Raw genomic sequence first — 13,305 nt, 5'->3', positions numbered from 1 at the left:
TTCATCTGGAACTAATGTCTGAGACATGATATTGGGAATAAAGAACTTAGCAGTTCTTTGTATTTAAGAGCACATGAATGTGCGCAAGAAATGCAATCGCAAGTAAAGTGTTTTTTGAGCGTCTTTATTGTCAACAGATGTAAAGTTACCATGTGTTAGAACCATAAAGTTCTGTCAAGAATAACCTTACCAGATGCCCGAACCACCTCAAATGGCTCCTTTCAACGCGAAGGAGCAGCAACTCTACTCCGAGCTCCTCTCGGATGACTGAGCTTCTCACCCTATCTCTAAGGGAGACGCCAGCCACCCTCCCGAGGAAACCCATTTCGGCCGCTTTTACCCTTGCCCAACCTGATTTGATAAAATATTAGATCTCTGTTATGGTAAGAATAAGGGAGCATATCAATCTATCAAGCTGCCACCATGAGGATATACAGGAACAGGCAGTGCACTGCAATTTGCAATTTGCCAGTGTCTGGTAACTACTACTAACCAATTGAAAAGTTTATGAACATTTGTGCAAACAGATATGGGTGTTGTTTTCAGGTTGCCGTGGCCGAGTGGTTAAGGCAATGGACTAGAAATCCATTGGGGTCTCCCCGCGCAGGTTCAAATCCTGCTGACAACGAGAGGCGTTCTTTTAGAGTGCTAGCACACCAATAACACATCACAGTAACCCTAATTGCAGTTGTGCCTTCATGTACAGTGTTGTGTTACTTCATAGGTACTGGAAGCCAACTGTCTCCACCATTTATTATCTGTCTGTGTTACAAGATTTTCATTGAGCGTTGCATTGTCCAGCAGAAAGGCAACAAGTGTGTTACTTTTCCACTATGATTTATACCATAGCAATGCAACCATTTTGCCCAGGTTTGATTTCCAGCCACCGCAGTTGCATTTACAGGTTTTAAAGCCATACACAACATATTTCAATTTCCTTGCGAGAGTCATCCCAAAAGGATTAATAAAGATAAGTCTAAGTCTATCTCAGAAAAAAAGTCAAAAAAATCTGAAAATCTTCAGGGGATGTAGCTCAGTGGTAGAGCTCATGCTTTACATGTATGAGGACCTGGCATCTCCAGCAGGTATTATGGTAGAGTCTTTAAAAGAGCTGCAGAAGATATTACCTCCTGTGGAAATCTGACTGGTAGGGTTATAGAACGTAGTGGTAGACTAAGACCTCCTGTTACACAAACTAAGCATTATGCTCTCTCGTTTATACCTCAGACTATCAGATAGCACAACAAGCACTTTAAATGTGCAAGTTTTACAGTTGTACGTACTTGTATTATATTTATTATGCTCCAGCTTTTTTCCATTTTCATGGGTGAATTGAATTTGACATGTCATTAAGTTTACTCTTCAGCAGGTGGTGACATTACATTTCAGAAACAGAGGCTTTGAAACAGCCTTTCTGCTGATATAAAGCATAGCAACTAGCAGAGGATGGTTTCAATCCATCGACCTCTGGGTTATGAGCCCAGCACGCTTCCGCTGCGCCACTCTGCTCTGCTACTTCTACCCAGGGGCTGGGGAATCTGTCATTCACATTTTGAGGGAAGGTTTGGGAACCTGTGGCAACCAAGGTTCCAACAGTTTACGGGTTGTAAAGGGTTGTATCAGAAATGAGCTTGTGAAATTATTGTGTTTCAACATTTTCACCGTGTTAATCCAACGGGGGTGATTTCATGCCAAAGACCGTCTCTATTCAAAACATACTGACTAAACATATTGGCCCTCATTCATGAAACGTGCCTACAACCTGAAATAGGCGTAGGACGCACGTACGCCAATTCCTCCGCAAAGCAAGGCATTTATCAATGTCCAACCCTTCTTACTCTCTGATTGGTGTCATACAAACGTTTCATTACTCCCACTTGAAGCCTGTATTAAGAGGATTTCTGCGCTCATATCTGGCTGGTTTCTACGTTAGGTTGATAAATGAGGGCCAATGGCTCAGTGCGAGAGTGGGGAAAACATTTATCCATGGTTCTGATTTAAAGACAGCAGTAAGACAATATGACTTAACGGAAAATAAAAGTGGGAAAGTAGTCTTCAGCGTTTCTTCATTATTCTTTATTAAATAAAACAGAAAAAGATGAAGTAATAGAGAGGGATTGAAAAGGTGAACAATGTTTAAGATAACGTAGGTGTGAGTAATATGATAAGCTTTAGTCAATAACAGGCAAATATTGTTACAAATGAGACAGCAGCAAATGTTTTTGTTGCTGTTTTTATCATGAAAGAAATCTAAAAGCTAAGCCAGCTCCAGTGGTGGAATGTAACAAATTTACAAATACACATATCTGTACTTTACTTTAGTCGAATCCGTAGTGTATACTTTTGATTTTTATATTTATGTTGTTATATTTTGCAGCAATTGTGAAACTTTCTACTCCACTACATTTCTACAACATTATATATATATATATATATATATATATATATATATATATATATATATATATATATATGTAGACATTGAGAGAATAAATCGTTATGCAAGCATTTTTAATACTTAATTTAAAATCAGGTAGCCTACTTTTTACTTTCTACTTAAGCAGGGTTGTCCTTGTGGTACTTATACTTTCACTGAAGGAAATATGTCTCTGGTTATTTGTACTTTTACTTAAGATTTTACTGAAGTTCAGTACTTCCTCCACCATTGGCTAGCTCCTACTTTCTTTATGGAATACAAATCTAAAAATGCTTTGCTTGTGTTTCATGTGGATTGAAAATGCACTCCATGTGTTGCAACATGTTTGTTTCCAGACTTTGGAATGCCCTTTCTGATCAGACATGTCGAAGCGGTGCTTCGTTTAAAATCACTCCTCAAAACACACTCATATTTCTTATATGTATGCACTCTCACCACGTCCTCGATCACTTTTCTTTGGAAGTAGCAAAGAAGCAGCACATCCTGCAGATCACTTTTCATGTATTCTGTGAGTACCTTTCTGTTTAACACTATTTGGTGCTAGAATTAGTGTAATTTAAATTCTTATACAACAGCATACTTGGTGTTGCACTGAACACAGGCTGTAATAGAATTGTAATTTGCATTTTGGAAATTCAGTCTTTCTTCACCACATCTGTATATGTTGCAATGAAAATCTCATCAGTTTTTCTGAGGTGTTACAACGAACAGAAGACTACCGGAGACACATCATTTGTGGTTGACATTATTTGCCAAAGATTGAGTTCTTAAATAACCACCTTTGATTTCATGTGACTGACTTTGAGCCAGTGGTTGTAAACTATGATACAACAATATTCCTGATGTAGCCTGAAAAAGGGCAAAATCTTAACTATAATTCTATTACTGTAGATCTCAAAGGACTTAAAGACATTTAGATTTCAGAATGTTTGATCCCAGTGACAATCAGGTTATCAGTAATGTTAAGGTAAAGTTTACCTCTTTGTACCAGAAATCTTGCCTGCTCTAGTGATCTAATTTACTGAAAGAATAAAAAATTATTGCTCCAATAAATGTTATGATGCTCTGTATTCTGAAGATGAGGATGTTCCTACTGTTCTGGGTCCTCTGCCTGATGTCTTCTACTGGCTACAGTCAGCTTCCAGGACCTCCTGGTCCTAAAGGTGACCCAGGACATGTTGGGCCACCTGGTCCAGCTGGGCGACCTGGGCTACCTGGGGCACCTGGGGAACCTGGTGGGTAATATTGACTTCCACAATCTCGCTCCTTGGAACACTTGTTCTGACCAAACTCTAATCATTATTAGTCTGAATTCTGGCACCCCTCTGTTGGCCAGGCAGATCAGTTTGTTTTTAACCACAAGCTTTATCCAATCTACCAGGAGTTTTATGAGGTCACTTATATATTTTCTTCATTTGACTTGCTGTGTAAGCTGCAACAAGTCCTCCGAACCATAATAAAAACAGTCTAATACAACCCACACAAGCAATTTCTGTCCTCATTTCAAACCAAAAAACACAACTGTCACAGTTTTAAACACATTGTTAACACTGTGTAACACTTACAGTTTAGTTAGGTTTATGCACAAAAATGAACTTATTTGGTTTTGTCTGCGTAACAAAACTACTTAGTTAAGTTTAGAAAAGGATTGTGGTTTGGGTATAAAGGAGAATAAAGCTGAAATGCATTCAGCAGTCTTCCAAAACTTTCATTCCCTGCTCAGCCATTTTATTAAGTGGGTGTATACAGAAAGTTGATTTACATAATGGGTGTAGTATATAGTTATTTAACATAAATGTGGGCTTAAACATCAGTGTTTTACATAAAAGTTGGTTAGTACATCATATTATATGCTATACTATTGGTTAAAGAGAGACTGGGTGTATTAGGCAAGTTTTAAGGTTAACTCAGTTCACTGATGTTTTAATAAAGAAACAATAGCTCAAATAAAAAGCTGCAAATTAATCTTATCTTACCCTACTGGCCAGAGCCAGGAGTGTCCGGCTGGTGTTCTTCTTCATTTCTCAAGGTTTCAAAATATTCACATGATAACTTTTAAACAATAATACTCAGTTCAGTTTTCACACAATATAACTTTGTTCAGTCTCCACAGTGACATAGCTCCGTTTGTTCTGTAAAGTACAAAACAAATTCCCCAGTTACTTTAATTTTCAAATGGGGACATGAACCCCAGTCTCCTGGGTGAAAAGCCTGTATTTGTTTGACCAATCCATACCCCAACTTGTCTCCTTATGTAGTACTTGGCAATCTTACATTGACTACTACAGCTACTATAAACGTAAATATGAGTTGTAATTGCTAAGTGAACAAACAACTTATGTTGGTGTTTTCAGAGAACAGTCTGGTCAGCTGTGAGAAACTTCATGAAACAATGTCAGTGATGGGCCCAATGTATTTTAGCTGTAATGCTCACCAGAGAATGAACCTTGTGACTCAGACCTCTATGAGTAATTTAGCAAAAATCTGTCTGAACGTTCTATCCATGCAACATTTTGTTTTTCAAATAGACATCAAACATAACAAACATAAAAGGTGGTGATGGCACAGTGGATATAACATATTTAATTTGATTCCCACTGTGTTACATCAACCAATGTGTCCTTGAGCAAGACACTTAACCCCTAATTGCTCCAGAGGTGTGCAACCTCTGATATATAGCAATTTTAAATTGCTTTGGATAAAATCATCAGCTAAATGACATGTAATGTAATAACAGCCTCAATGAGCTTTAGATTGTTGATCATCTTGTATGTTTGTCTCTTTCCCTGCTCTTGTTCACATGATTTGTTGGACCAAAAGGAGCGTGGGGACCAGTTGGATCTGCTATATTCTGTGGACGAGGTTATATATTTTCTGGATTCTAAAGAGCATATTTCATGAAATTACTTTCACAGGTCGGAGTCCAACCAGCGGCAGCTGCTTTGAGTACCAAACCTCTATAAATGTGCGCCTGTTCTACCAACTGAGCTAACCCAGCCACATGCTGTTGCAATATTAACTGGCGTAATAAACATATATAGAAAGGCTGGGACATATCGCAAAAGATATTCAGAGAATTTGATTTGTTTTAATTCCAACAATAAATTTGTTGTATTTCTATAGAATACTGTAACCAGCAGAAATGCAGATCTGAGCACACTTCAGTATCTGTTTATCTATAGTAATATCGTAATATCGTTACCACGATAGTCAACAATGTTTTGAATACTGTATTGCATTTTTTCTCATATTATGCAACCCTACTTGAGACCCATCTTTTTTGTTGGATGTATTCTGGTTTACTCATCATTCAGAGTGTTCAGAGATAGAAGAAGAGAAGATACACTTAACCAGTGTTGGGCAAGTTACTTTTAAAAAGTTATTGGTTATAGTAACTAGTTCTTCCAAAAAGTAACTAAATTAGATTCTCAATTACAAAAACTAGTTACTTCAGAAGTAACTAATGCGTTAGTTTCAAGAACATTTTAAAATGCTCAAATATGACCACACCTCCCCCTTCTTTAATGGAACTTAAAATACATGTTATGCATGTTCAATTATTTATGGTAAATCTTAATATTATAATGAAATGGACCCTTAAAACAAACATACAACATATATACTCTATGTAGTGCAAATAACATGAGGGCCCTGATGTTTTTACTTGTGCAATTAGCTTCGGAACGAGCAGCCACTTTAGACTCCATGTTTTCTGACCACGGTGGGAAATCTGTAGCAGGCAAAGTTACATTTTTTGAGAATGCATGTCTTACAAAATGTGGACTCAGGTCTAATTGGTAACTGAACTTGATCTGTTTAATCCAGGTGTCTCTGGTCAGGAACTTGAAACCTTAAAGAACAGCCTTGCTAAGTTAGAGCTGGGTAAGTATCCTGTAGGACCAAGATGACAATACATTTTGGAAGTTCTTGAACAGTCATTTTCACTTTATTCATTTCTGATTTGTTGCATGTTCTCTTTACATTTCAGTCGTGAACTATGACTTTGTCCGAAGAGTTGGCCAGAAATACTTTGTGTCCTACAAGAAGAGGGACTCTTTCTCCAGGCCGTTGAGTTCTGCTCCCAACGAGGCTTAGAGCTGGCTTTGCCCCAGAACGAGGAGAGAACAACATACTCTCTCAGGTGTTTGGGGATGATAACAAAACAGCCTGGATCAACGTCAACACCAACAAAGCTGAGGGAATTTTGAGGCTGATATGAAAAACCGACCTCTGACCTTTACGAAATGGGGAGAAGGGCAGCCAGACAAATCCATCCAGGATACAGGCTGCACCATGCTGTCAGAAAACGCCTTCTGGAGAGTGACACACGACTGTTCTCTGAATGCTTACATCGTTTGTCAGATGTAGAAAGTTGTTGTTGCCTTGCAAGTCATGTTTTAAATGTTGCTTTAAACAAATGTACAGTCTCATAATATCCTGTGAATCAAAATAATGAATTTATCTTTTTTCTCATTTTAATGAAGATATCATGGAAACTTCAAGGTCTGGGTTTAGGAATAACTCAATGTAATAGTTTCCCACCAACATCCTTGTGATATGTATCTTAATCCCTCAAAAAAAAACCATCTTGATTGCATTAGCAATGTGGCATTATTACTCTTGTGCAAACATTCCTCTACTAAAAAGAATTTTAGCAAATTATTACACTAATACTTTTTATGGCTGTGTAAGAACTTTTCAAATGGGGTGTGTGACAAAAGGATACATCCGTTGTCGTGGGTCTGATTTAAAGGAAATGGTACTCTTTAAAAGTGTTGGGTTTCCAGTGTTAAACTAATGAGGAAGAATTTGACATATCTAAGTTTCTCTTTCAAACGTTATATCTGTATCTGTAAAGTCCTGACCATTCCCTGACCGGAAATGGAACCCGGACCGCAGCGGTGAGAGCGCCGAATCCTAGCCACTAGACCATCAGGGAGTCACATCTATCAAATTTATCTTTGTAGATGTGAGTTTCCTTTTCACTTACTGGAATGACTCATATTGTTTTAGGCGAGGAATGGCGCCTGGCTAGAGCTTCAGAAGGCAGGACATGACAGATTACACATCTGTCACATAGTCAGTTTGTAGTCTTAAAAAAGAACGAGAAGACGCCGGTAAGACAAAGCTGATATGACTAATGTTAAACCTGTGTTACACTTTGAAACTAAATACACAGACACATAGTTAACAGAGATCTGAGTGTTGCGTGGTTATTGTAAATAGGTAATGTTTGTGAAGTATGGTAGGGTTTTACACAGAATGACGGATTGATGAATGCAGCAGTGGCATGTGGTAAAATGGAGAATGGCTAGGTTAACTGAAGATTTTAAACATTGTGAAAATGAACGAAACATATGAACACGTTAAACATATACGGGCATTTAACATATACCTACAGTCTCAGTCTTTTGGATGGTATAGGTAGTGTATCGCTACCGTGCTAGCCAACATGCACCCCGTAACAGTTACCAACAATTTTGGCAATGAATGAGTATTTCACATTGAACACCTATGATTGGGTGGTCATTATAGCCAGGGCCTTGCGAGTACAGATATAAACAATAGAGTCAGCAAGGAGTCTACCAAGTTGCCTCTTATGACTTTAGGTACTTCACCAAGCTATGTCATAAGAGATGACCTCATCTGATACAACTTCAGGTCATCACATTGGCTGTCCATGTAAAATTTGCAAATGGCAGTGGTGGGATTTGAACCCGCGCCTCCAGAGAGACTGGAGCCTAAATCCAGCACCTTAGAGCGCTCTGCCAGACTACCTCCATACATCTGTTCTCCACATCATGACACACACATGGACCTTAACTAACGGTATGCTTGTTTATGTTATTGGAATAACACTTATTGCAAGGCAAAAGCCAATACTTTATTGAAAAATGCCAATACTTTATTAAATTTTTTTATCACAATTTGTGAAAATCCTCTTTTGCATATTCACTGTAAAGAGCCATTACTCCTCCAACTGCCAACTATTGTTCCAGAGACAATAGGATATACAGTTTTAGATTGTAAGGTAATTGTCCAAAACCACAGACTTCATTGAAATACTACAAGTGATCAAAACAGTTTGTCAAAATGGGAAAGGTCAGGTTTTTTATTGCAAATTACAGTTCTAAAATTATTCTTTAAAATATGTCAATTTAATATTAAAAAACAAAAGTACAATTATGAAACACATACTACTTAGACAGAACAAACCTGTTCAGGTAGCAATGAAATGATTCCAGAGACGTGGACCCTCTGTCACAGCCAGGGCCCTTGGTCAGGATAACACCCCCCTTCTTGATAGTGCCCATCTCTGTATGAAGCTGCACACCAGGCAGGTCCTGGATGCACTTGACGTGTTGTTGCTGCACACGCCAGATGTGCTCCATGCGCACCTGGTCCAGCAGTGGCACCCCCATGAGGTCCCTCCTGTTTGCCCCTCACACTTCCTGCAGATGGTGGCCTCCTCACCGCGTGTCCTCCTGAGACAGTACTAGCTCAGCTCCTTCTTTCTGATCTTTGCATCCACCGCTCGATCAGTCATGGCTTGCACACCCTCCTGCCTGAGCTGCTCTGTCTTTGCCTGCCGCAACAGAGAGAGGTCCCCTGCATCCCACTCAAATATGCAGCAGAGAGACAGCTCATGAAGGTGGGGTAGAGGGAATGAGCGTCAGTGGTACACCCGACCGCCAGCCTTCGCATGAAGTACCAGATGTCCAGCCGTATGTGGAGGTCTGGCCACTCCCCAAACCTTGTCTGCAGCTTGCTGGACCGCTCACTGATGCAGCAGCCACCGTACATACAGCAGCAGTCATTTTGCTGGTGGTTTCTTGGTCACAGCAACAAGCTGGATCATTGACATACAGTTAGACGCCATGTATCACAAAACTGTTGGGTGAGACCTTATGTATTTGCTTGTATTACATCAAGTGACCTGTATACCAATGACCGTAAAGATTAATATGTACCTGGTTTGCAGAACTGTACCTTCTGATAGACATAAAGCCACTTGGGTTATCTTTGGGCTGCTCTATGGTCTTCTGCAGAAGGATAAAACCCAGAGTTGGCTCACTCCAGGTTATTTAAGCAAAAAACGTCCCTGGATGGACTTGAACCACCATCCTTTCGGTTAACAGCCGACTGCGCTGACCTATTGCACCACAGAGACTGCGCCCAACTGATGTTTCATGAGCAGCAACTCAATCTTTAAACCACAAGCATTTGCTTTTTAAGCTTCACATGTATGTTTATCAGGCTATTTTCCTTTTACTCAGAAATTGGGGAAGCTGACTCATGCGGAAATGTAGAAGCTGGACGTGCATTGTATTGTTCTTACATGTCAATTGGATTCTGACTTTAAATTCAAATATTTGGCATCTAAGAAAATTTAATTTTGCTGGTGGTTTCTTGGTCACAGCAACAAGCTTGATCATTGACATACAGTTGTATCACAAAACTGTTGGGTGGGGCCTTATGTATTTGCTTTTATTACATCAAGTGACCTGCATACCAATGACCGTCAGAGATGGCAAAAGTGCTCGCTGCCCGTACTCAAGTAGAAGTACAGATAATTGTGTTAACAAATACTCTGGTAAAAGTAGAAGTACTGATTTAACTTCTTTACTCAAGTAAAAGTAACAAAGTACAGGCTTAGCAATTTACTTAAAAAGAGTAAGAAGACTCGCCCCAATGTTGCTATTAAAAACCTCCTTCACCATTCTAAATGTCTAAGGGACAGTTGGTAGGTTTCATATGTTGTACAACCTCAACACAGGCTTAAATAAATAATAAATATTCATAAAAAGTCATAGTATAGTATGTCGTAATATTCCTAAAAAGTCATAGTATAGTATGTCAAAAAAGTCATAAAAAGTCATAGTATAATATGTCGAAAATTCATACAAGTCATAGTATAGTATGTTGAAAATTCATAAAATGTCATAAAAAGTCATAGTATAGTATGTCAAAAATTCATAAAAGGTTGTAGTACAACATGTCAAAATATTTATAAAAAGTCGTAGTTTAGTATGACAAAAAAATAATGAAAGTCACAGTATAGTATCTCAAAAATGTCATAAAAGTCATAGGATAGTATGTCGACAAAAACATAAAAAGTCATAGTATAATATGTCTAAATATTCCTAAAATGTAGTGTAGTATGTCATAAAAAGTCAAAATGTATAGTTCTTGTTGTAAAGCAAGAAGAATCTAAAGTCCTCTGGAAAATGCGGGCATTGATCCTGCTACCTCTCGCATGCTAAGCAAGCGCTCTTTTGATCTAATTCCCATTTCAAACGAAGTTATAGTATAGTATGTCAAAAATTCATAAAAAGTCATAGGATAGTATGTCAAAAAAGTCATAAAAAGTCATAAAACGTCATAAAACGTCATAATATAACATGTTTAAAATTCGTAAAAGTCATTGTTAAGTATGACAAAAAAATCATAAAAGTCATTCTATAGTATGTTGAAAATTCATAAAAAGTCATAGTATAGTACGTCAAAAATTCATAAAAAGTCATGGTATAGTATGTAAAAAATTCATAAAAAGTCATAGTATACTATGTCGACAACAACGTAAAAAGTCATAGTATAGTATGTTGAAATATTCCTAAAAAGTCACTGTATAGTATTTCAAAAAATTCATAAATGTCATAGGATAGTATGTCGACAAAAACGTAAAAAGTCATAGTATAGTATGTTGAAATATTCCTATATAGTTGTAGTGTAGTATGTCGTAACAAGTCCAAATTTAAAGTTCTTGTTGTAAAACAAGAAGAATCTAAAGTCCTCTGGAGAATGCGGGCATTGATCCCGCTACCTCTTGCATGCTAAGCAAGCGCTCTACCATTTGAGCTAATTCCCCTTTTCAAAACAAGTCATAGTATGTTGAAAATATTCATAAAAGTCATAGTGTAGTATGACTAAAAAGTCATAGTATAACATGTCAAAAATTCATAAAAGTCATAGTATAGTATGTCAAAAATGTCATAAGTCACAGGATAGTATGTTGAAAAAAATCACAAAAAGTCATAAAAGTCATGTATAGTATGTCGAAATATTAATAAAAAGTCAGACTATGGGAGTGCTTGAGAGCACTTTCGAGGTGCAGTGTGATTTTTCGGCATCGGGTGTGTCTAGGTGTGAGCCAAAATAGTCGTTGAACGACAAAGATAAGACAGCGATCAGGCGGTGGAACCGGGGTATAGAAGTCCCGTCCATTCAACCGATGGATATGATCAAAACCTGTAAACAGCCAAACCAATCACATCACTGGAAAGTCAACATTACTACAGGGTCCTGATAGGGTAGTGGATGTTGATTCGTCAAAATGGACAGTAAACATGATTTTCCTCTAGAACATTACTTTTCATGGTGCTGTCGACCACTTTTCCAGCAGTTATATCATTATTCATCTCACCATGGAAATCAGGTTGAGGGTCATAATCTCTTGATGCATCACCCTTTCCAAGTGTCTAGTATTGTGTCACCAGCAAAAGAGAGTTAGCCGATGATGGTTTCAATCCACTGACCTCTGGGTTGGGGGCCCAGCACGCCTGCACTGCGCCACTCTGCTTAAAATCACCCCAGATGGGACTTGAACCCACAATCCCTGGCTTAGGAGGCCAGTGCCTTATCCATTAGGCCACTGGGGCTTTACATGCTCTAATTTCACCAGTTCAGCAGAAATACATATACAGTTCTCGAGCCATAATGAAACAGTAACCTTGACCTTTGCTCTCCAAAAACGAAATCAGTTCATTTGCAAAATGGTTATGTATGCCAAATTTAAAGTGCTTCCCTCTAGGCGTTCAGAGATATTGCATTCACAAGAATCGGATGGACAGACATGAGGACAAAGTCACCTTGACATTGAACCTTTGACCTCCAAAATCTCATGCGAGTTCTTGTGAATGTTTTTGCAAAATTATAAGAAATTCCCTCCAGGGGGTCCTGTGTTATCACATTCACAAGAATGGGAGTTGCATACGTATGTAGTGATAGACGGACGACACAAAAGCATAATACTTCTAGCAACAGCTGGTGCCGAGACGTAAGAATAGACAAAAAAAGAGGTGGGGGAGAGTTAATCCATGACAGAATAGAAAACTACAGACAAAAGACGTGATGGTATTTATACGAATATGTAGTAAACCTATATCTATATCTGATGTACCAAAAGTTGAGCCTAGACAATCCTTGTTAGTATAATGGACAATATCACTATGGCTCCCATTCTACTTTTAGAGACTCTAGGAACCACCAGTAACCCTGCATTGGATCGCAGTGCTCTGGTGGGGTAACAAGGTAGTCTGAGCTCTTTAAGATAAGATGGTGCCTGAACATGAAGAGCTTTGTAGGTGAGAAGAAGGATTTTAAATTCTATTCTAGATTTTACAGGAAGCCAATGCAGAGAAGCTAAAACAGGAGAGATGTGATCTCTTTTCCTGGTTCCTGTCAGAACACGTGCTGCAGCATTCTGGATCAGCTGAAGAGTCTTTATGGACTTTTTCGAGCAGCCTGATAACAAAGAATTGCAGTAATCCACAGGGCTGCCAACTCTCACGCATTGGCCGTGAGACACACGCATTTGACTGGTTTCACACGCGCACACGCCACAACCCCGATTTCTCACGCTGAAGTGTCAGCCCGGCCCGTCAAATTTCTGAAAGATGAGTTTATCTATATCTATAGATCTATATCTATAGATCTACCTGTTGAGCCACTTGTGATAGACTAGTTGTGCTTTCAGAGACTGTGGGGGGTTCAAGAGCGCTCCCTGTCTGTGGAATTTTCAAATTGTCGCAAAATGAGAACCTTTTTTTCACGACCCATCCCAGGTGCATTTCCCCGGGTCCAGGTAT

At 38.7% G+C, this 13,305-nt stretch overlaps 2 non-coding genes and 1 pseudogene across 2 annotated transcripts; 1 reads left to right on the top strand and 2 right to left on the bottom strand.

Annotated features, from left to right (window-relative positions):
- The first annotated feature begins 2,674 nt into the window (after positions 1–2,674).
- On the top strand, positions 2,675–7,142 carry LOC116672898 (mannose-binding protein C-like; annotated as a pseudogene).
- A 4,091-nt stretch (positions 7,143–11,233) lies between these two features.
- trnaa-agc (transfer RNA alanine (anticodon AGC)) lies at positions 11,234–11,306 on the bottom strand. The gene has a single exon. It is a non-coding gene; the product is annotated as a tRNA-Ala (tRNA).
- Positions 11,307–12,023: 717 nt separating this feature from the next.
- Positions 12,024–12,096, bottom strand: trnar-ccu (transfer RNA arginine (anticodon CCU)). Its single transcript has one exon. It is a non-coding gene; the product is annotated as a tRNA-Arg (tRNA).
- Between the last annotated feature and the right edge of the window lie 1,209 nt (positions 12,097–13,305).

This window comes from Etheostoma spectabile, chromosome 23, assembly GCF_008692095.1.
Source record: "Etheostoma spectabile isolate EspeVRDwgs_2016 chromosome 23, UIUC_Espe_1.0, whole genome shotgun sequence".
NCBI lineage: Eukaryota > Metazoa > Chordata > Actinopteri > Perciformes > Percidae > Etheostoma > Etheostoma spectabile.
The sequence above is the reverse complement of the archived record's forward strand: the minus strand, read 5'-3'. Positions and strand labels throughout refer to the sequence as shown.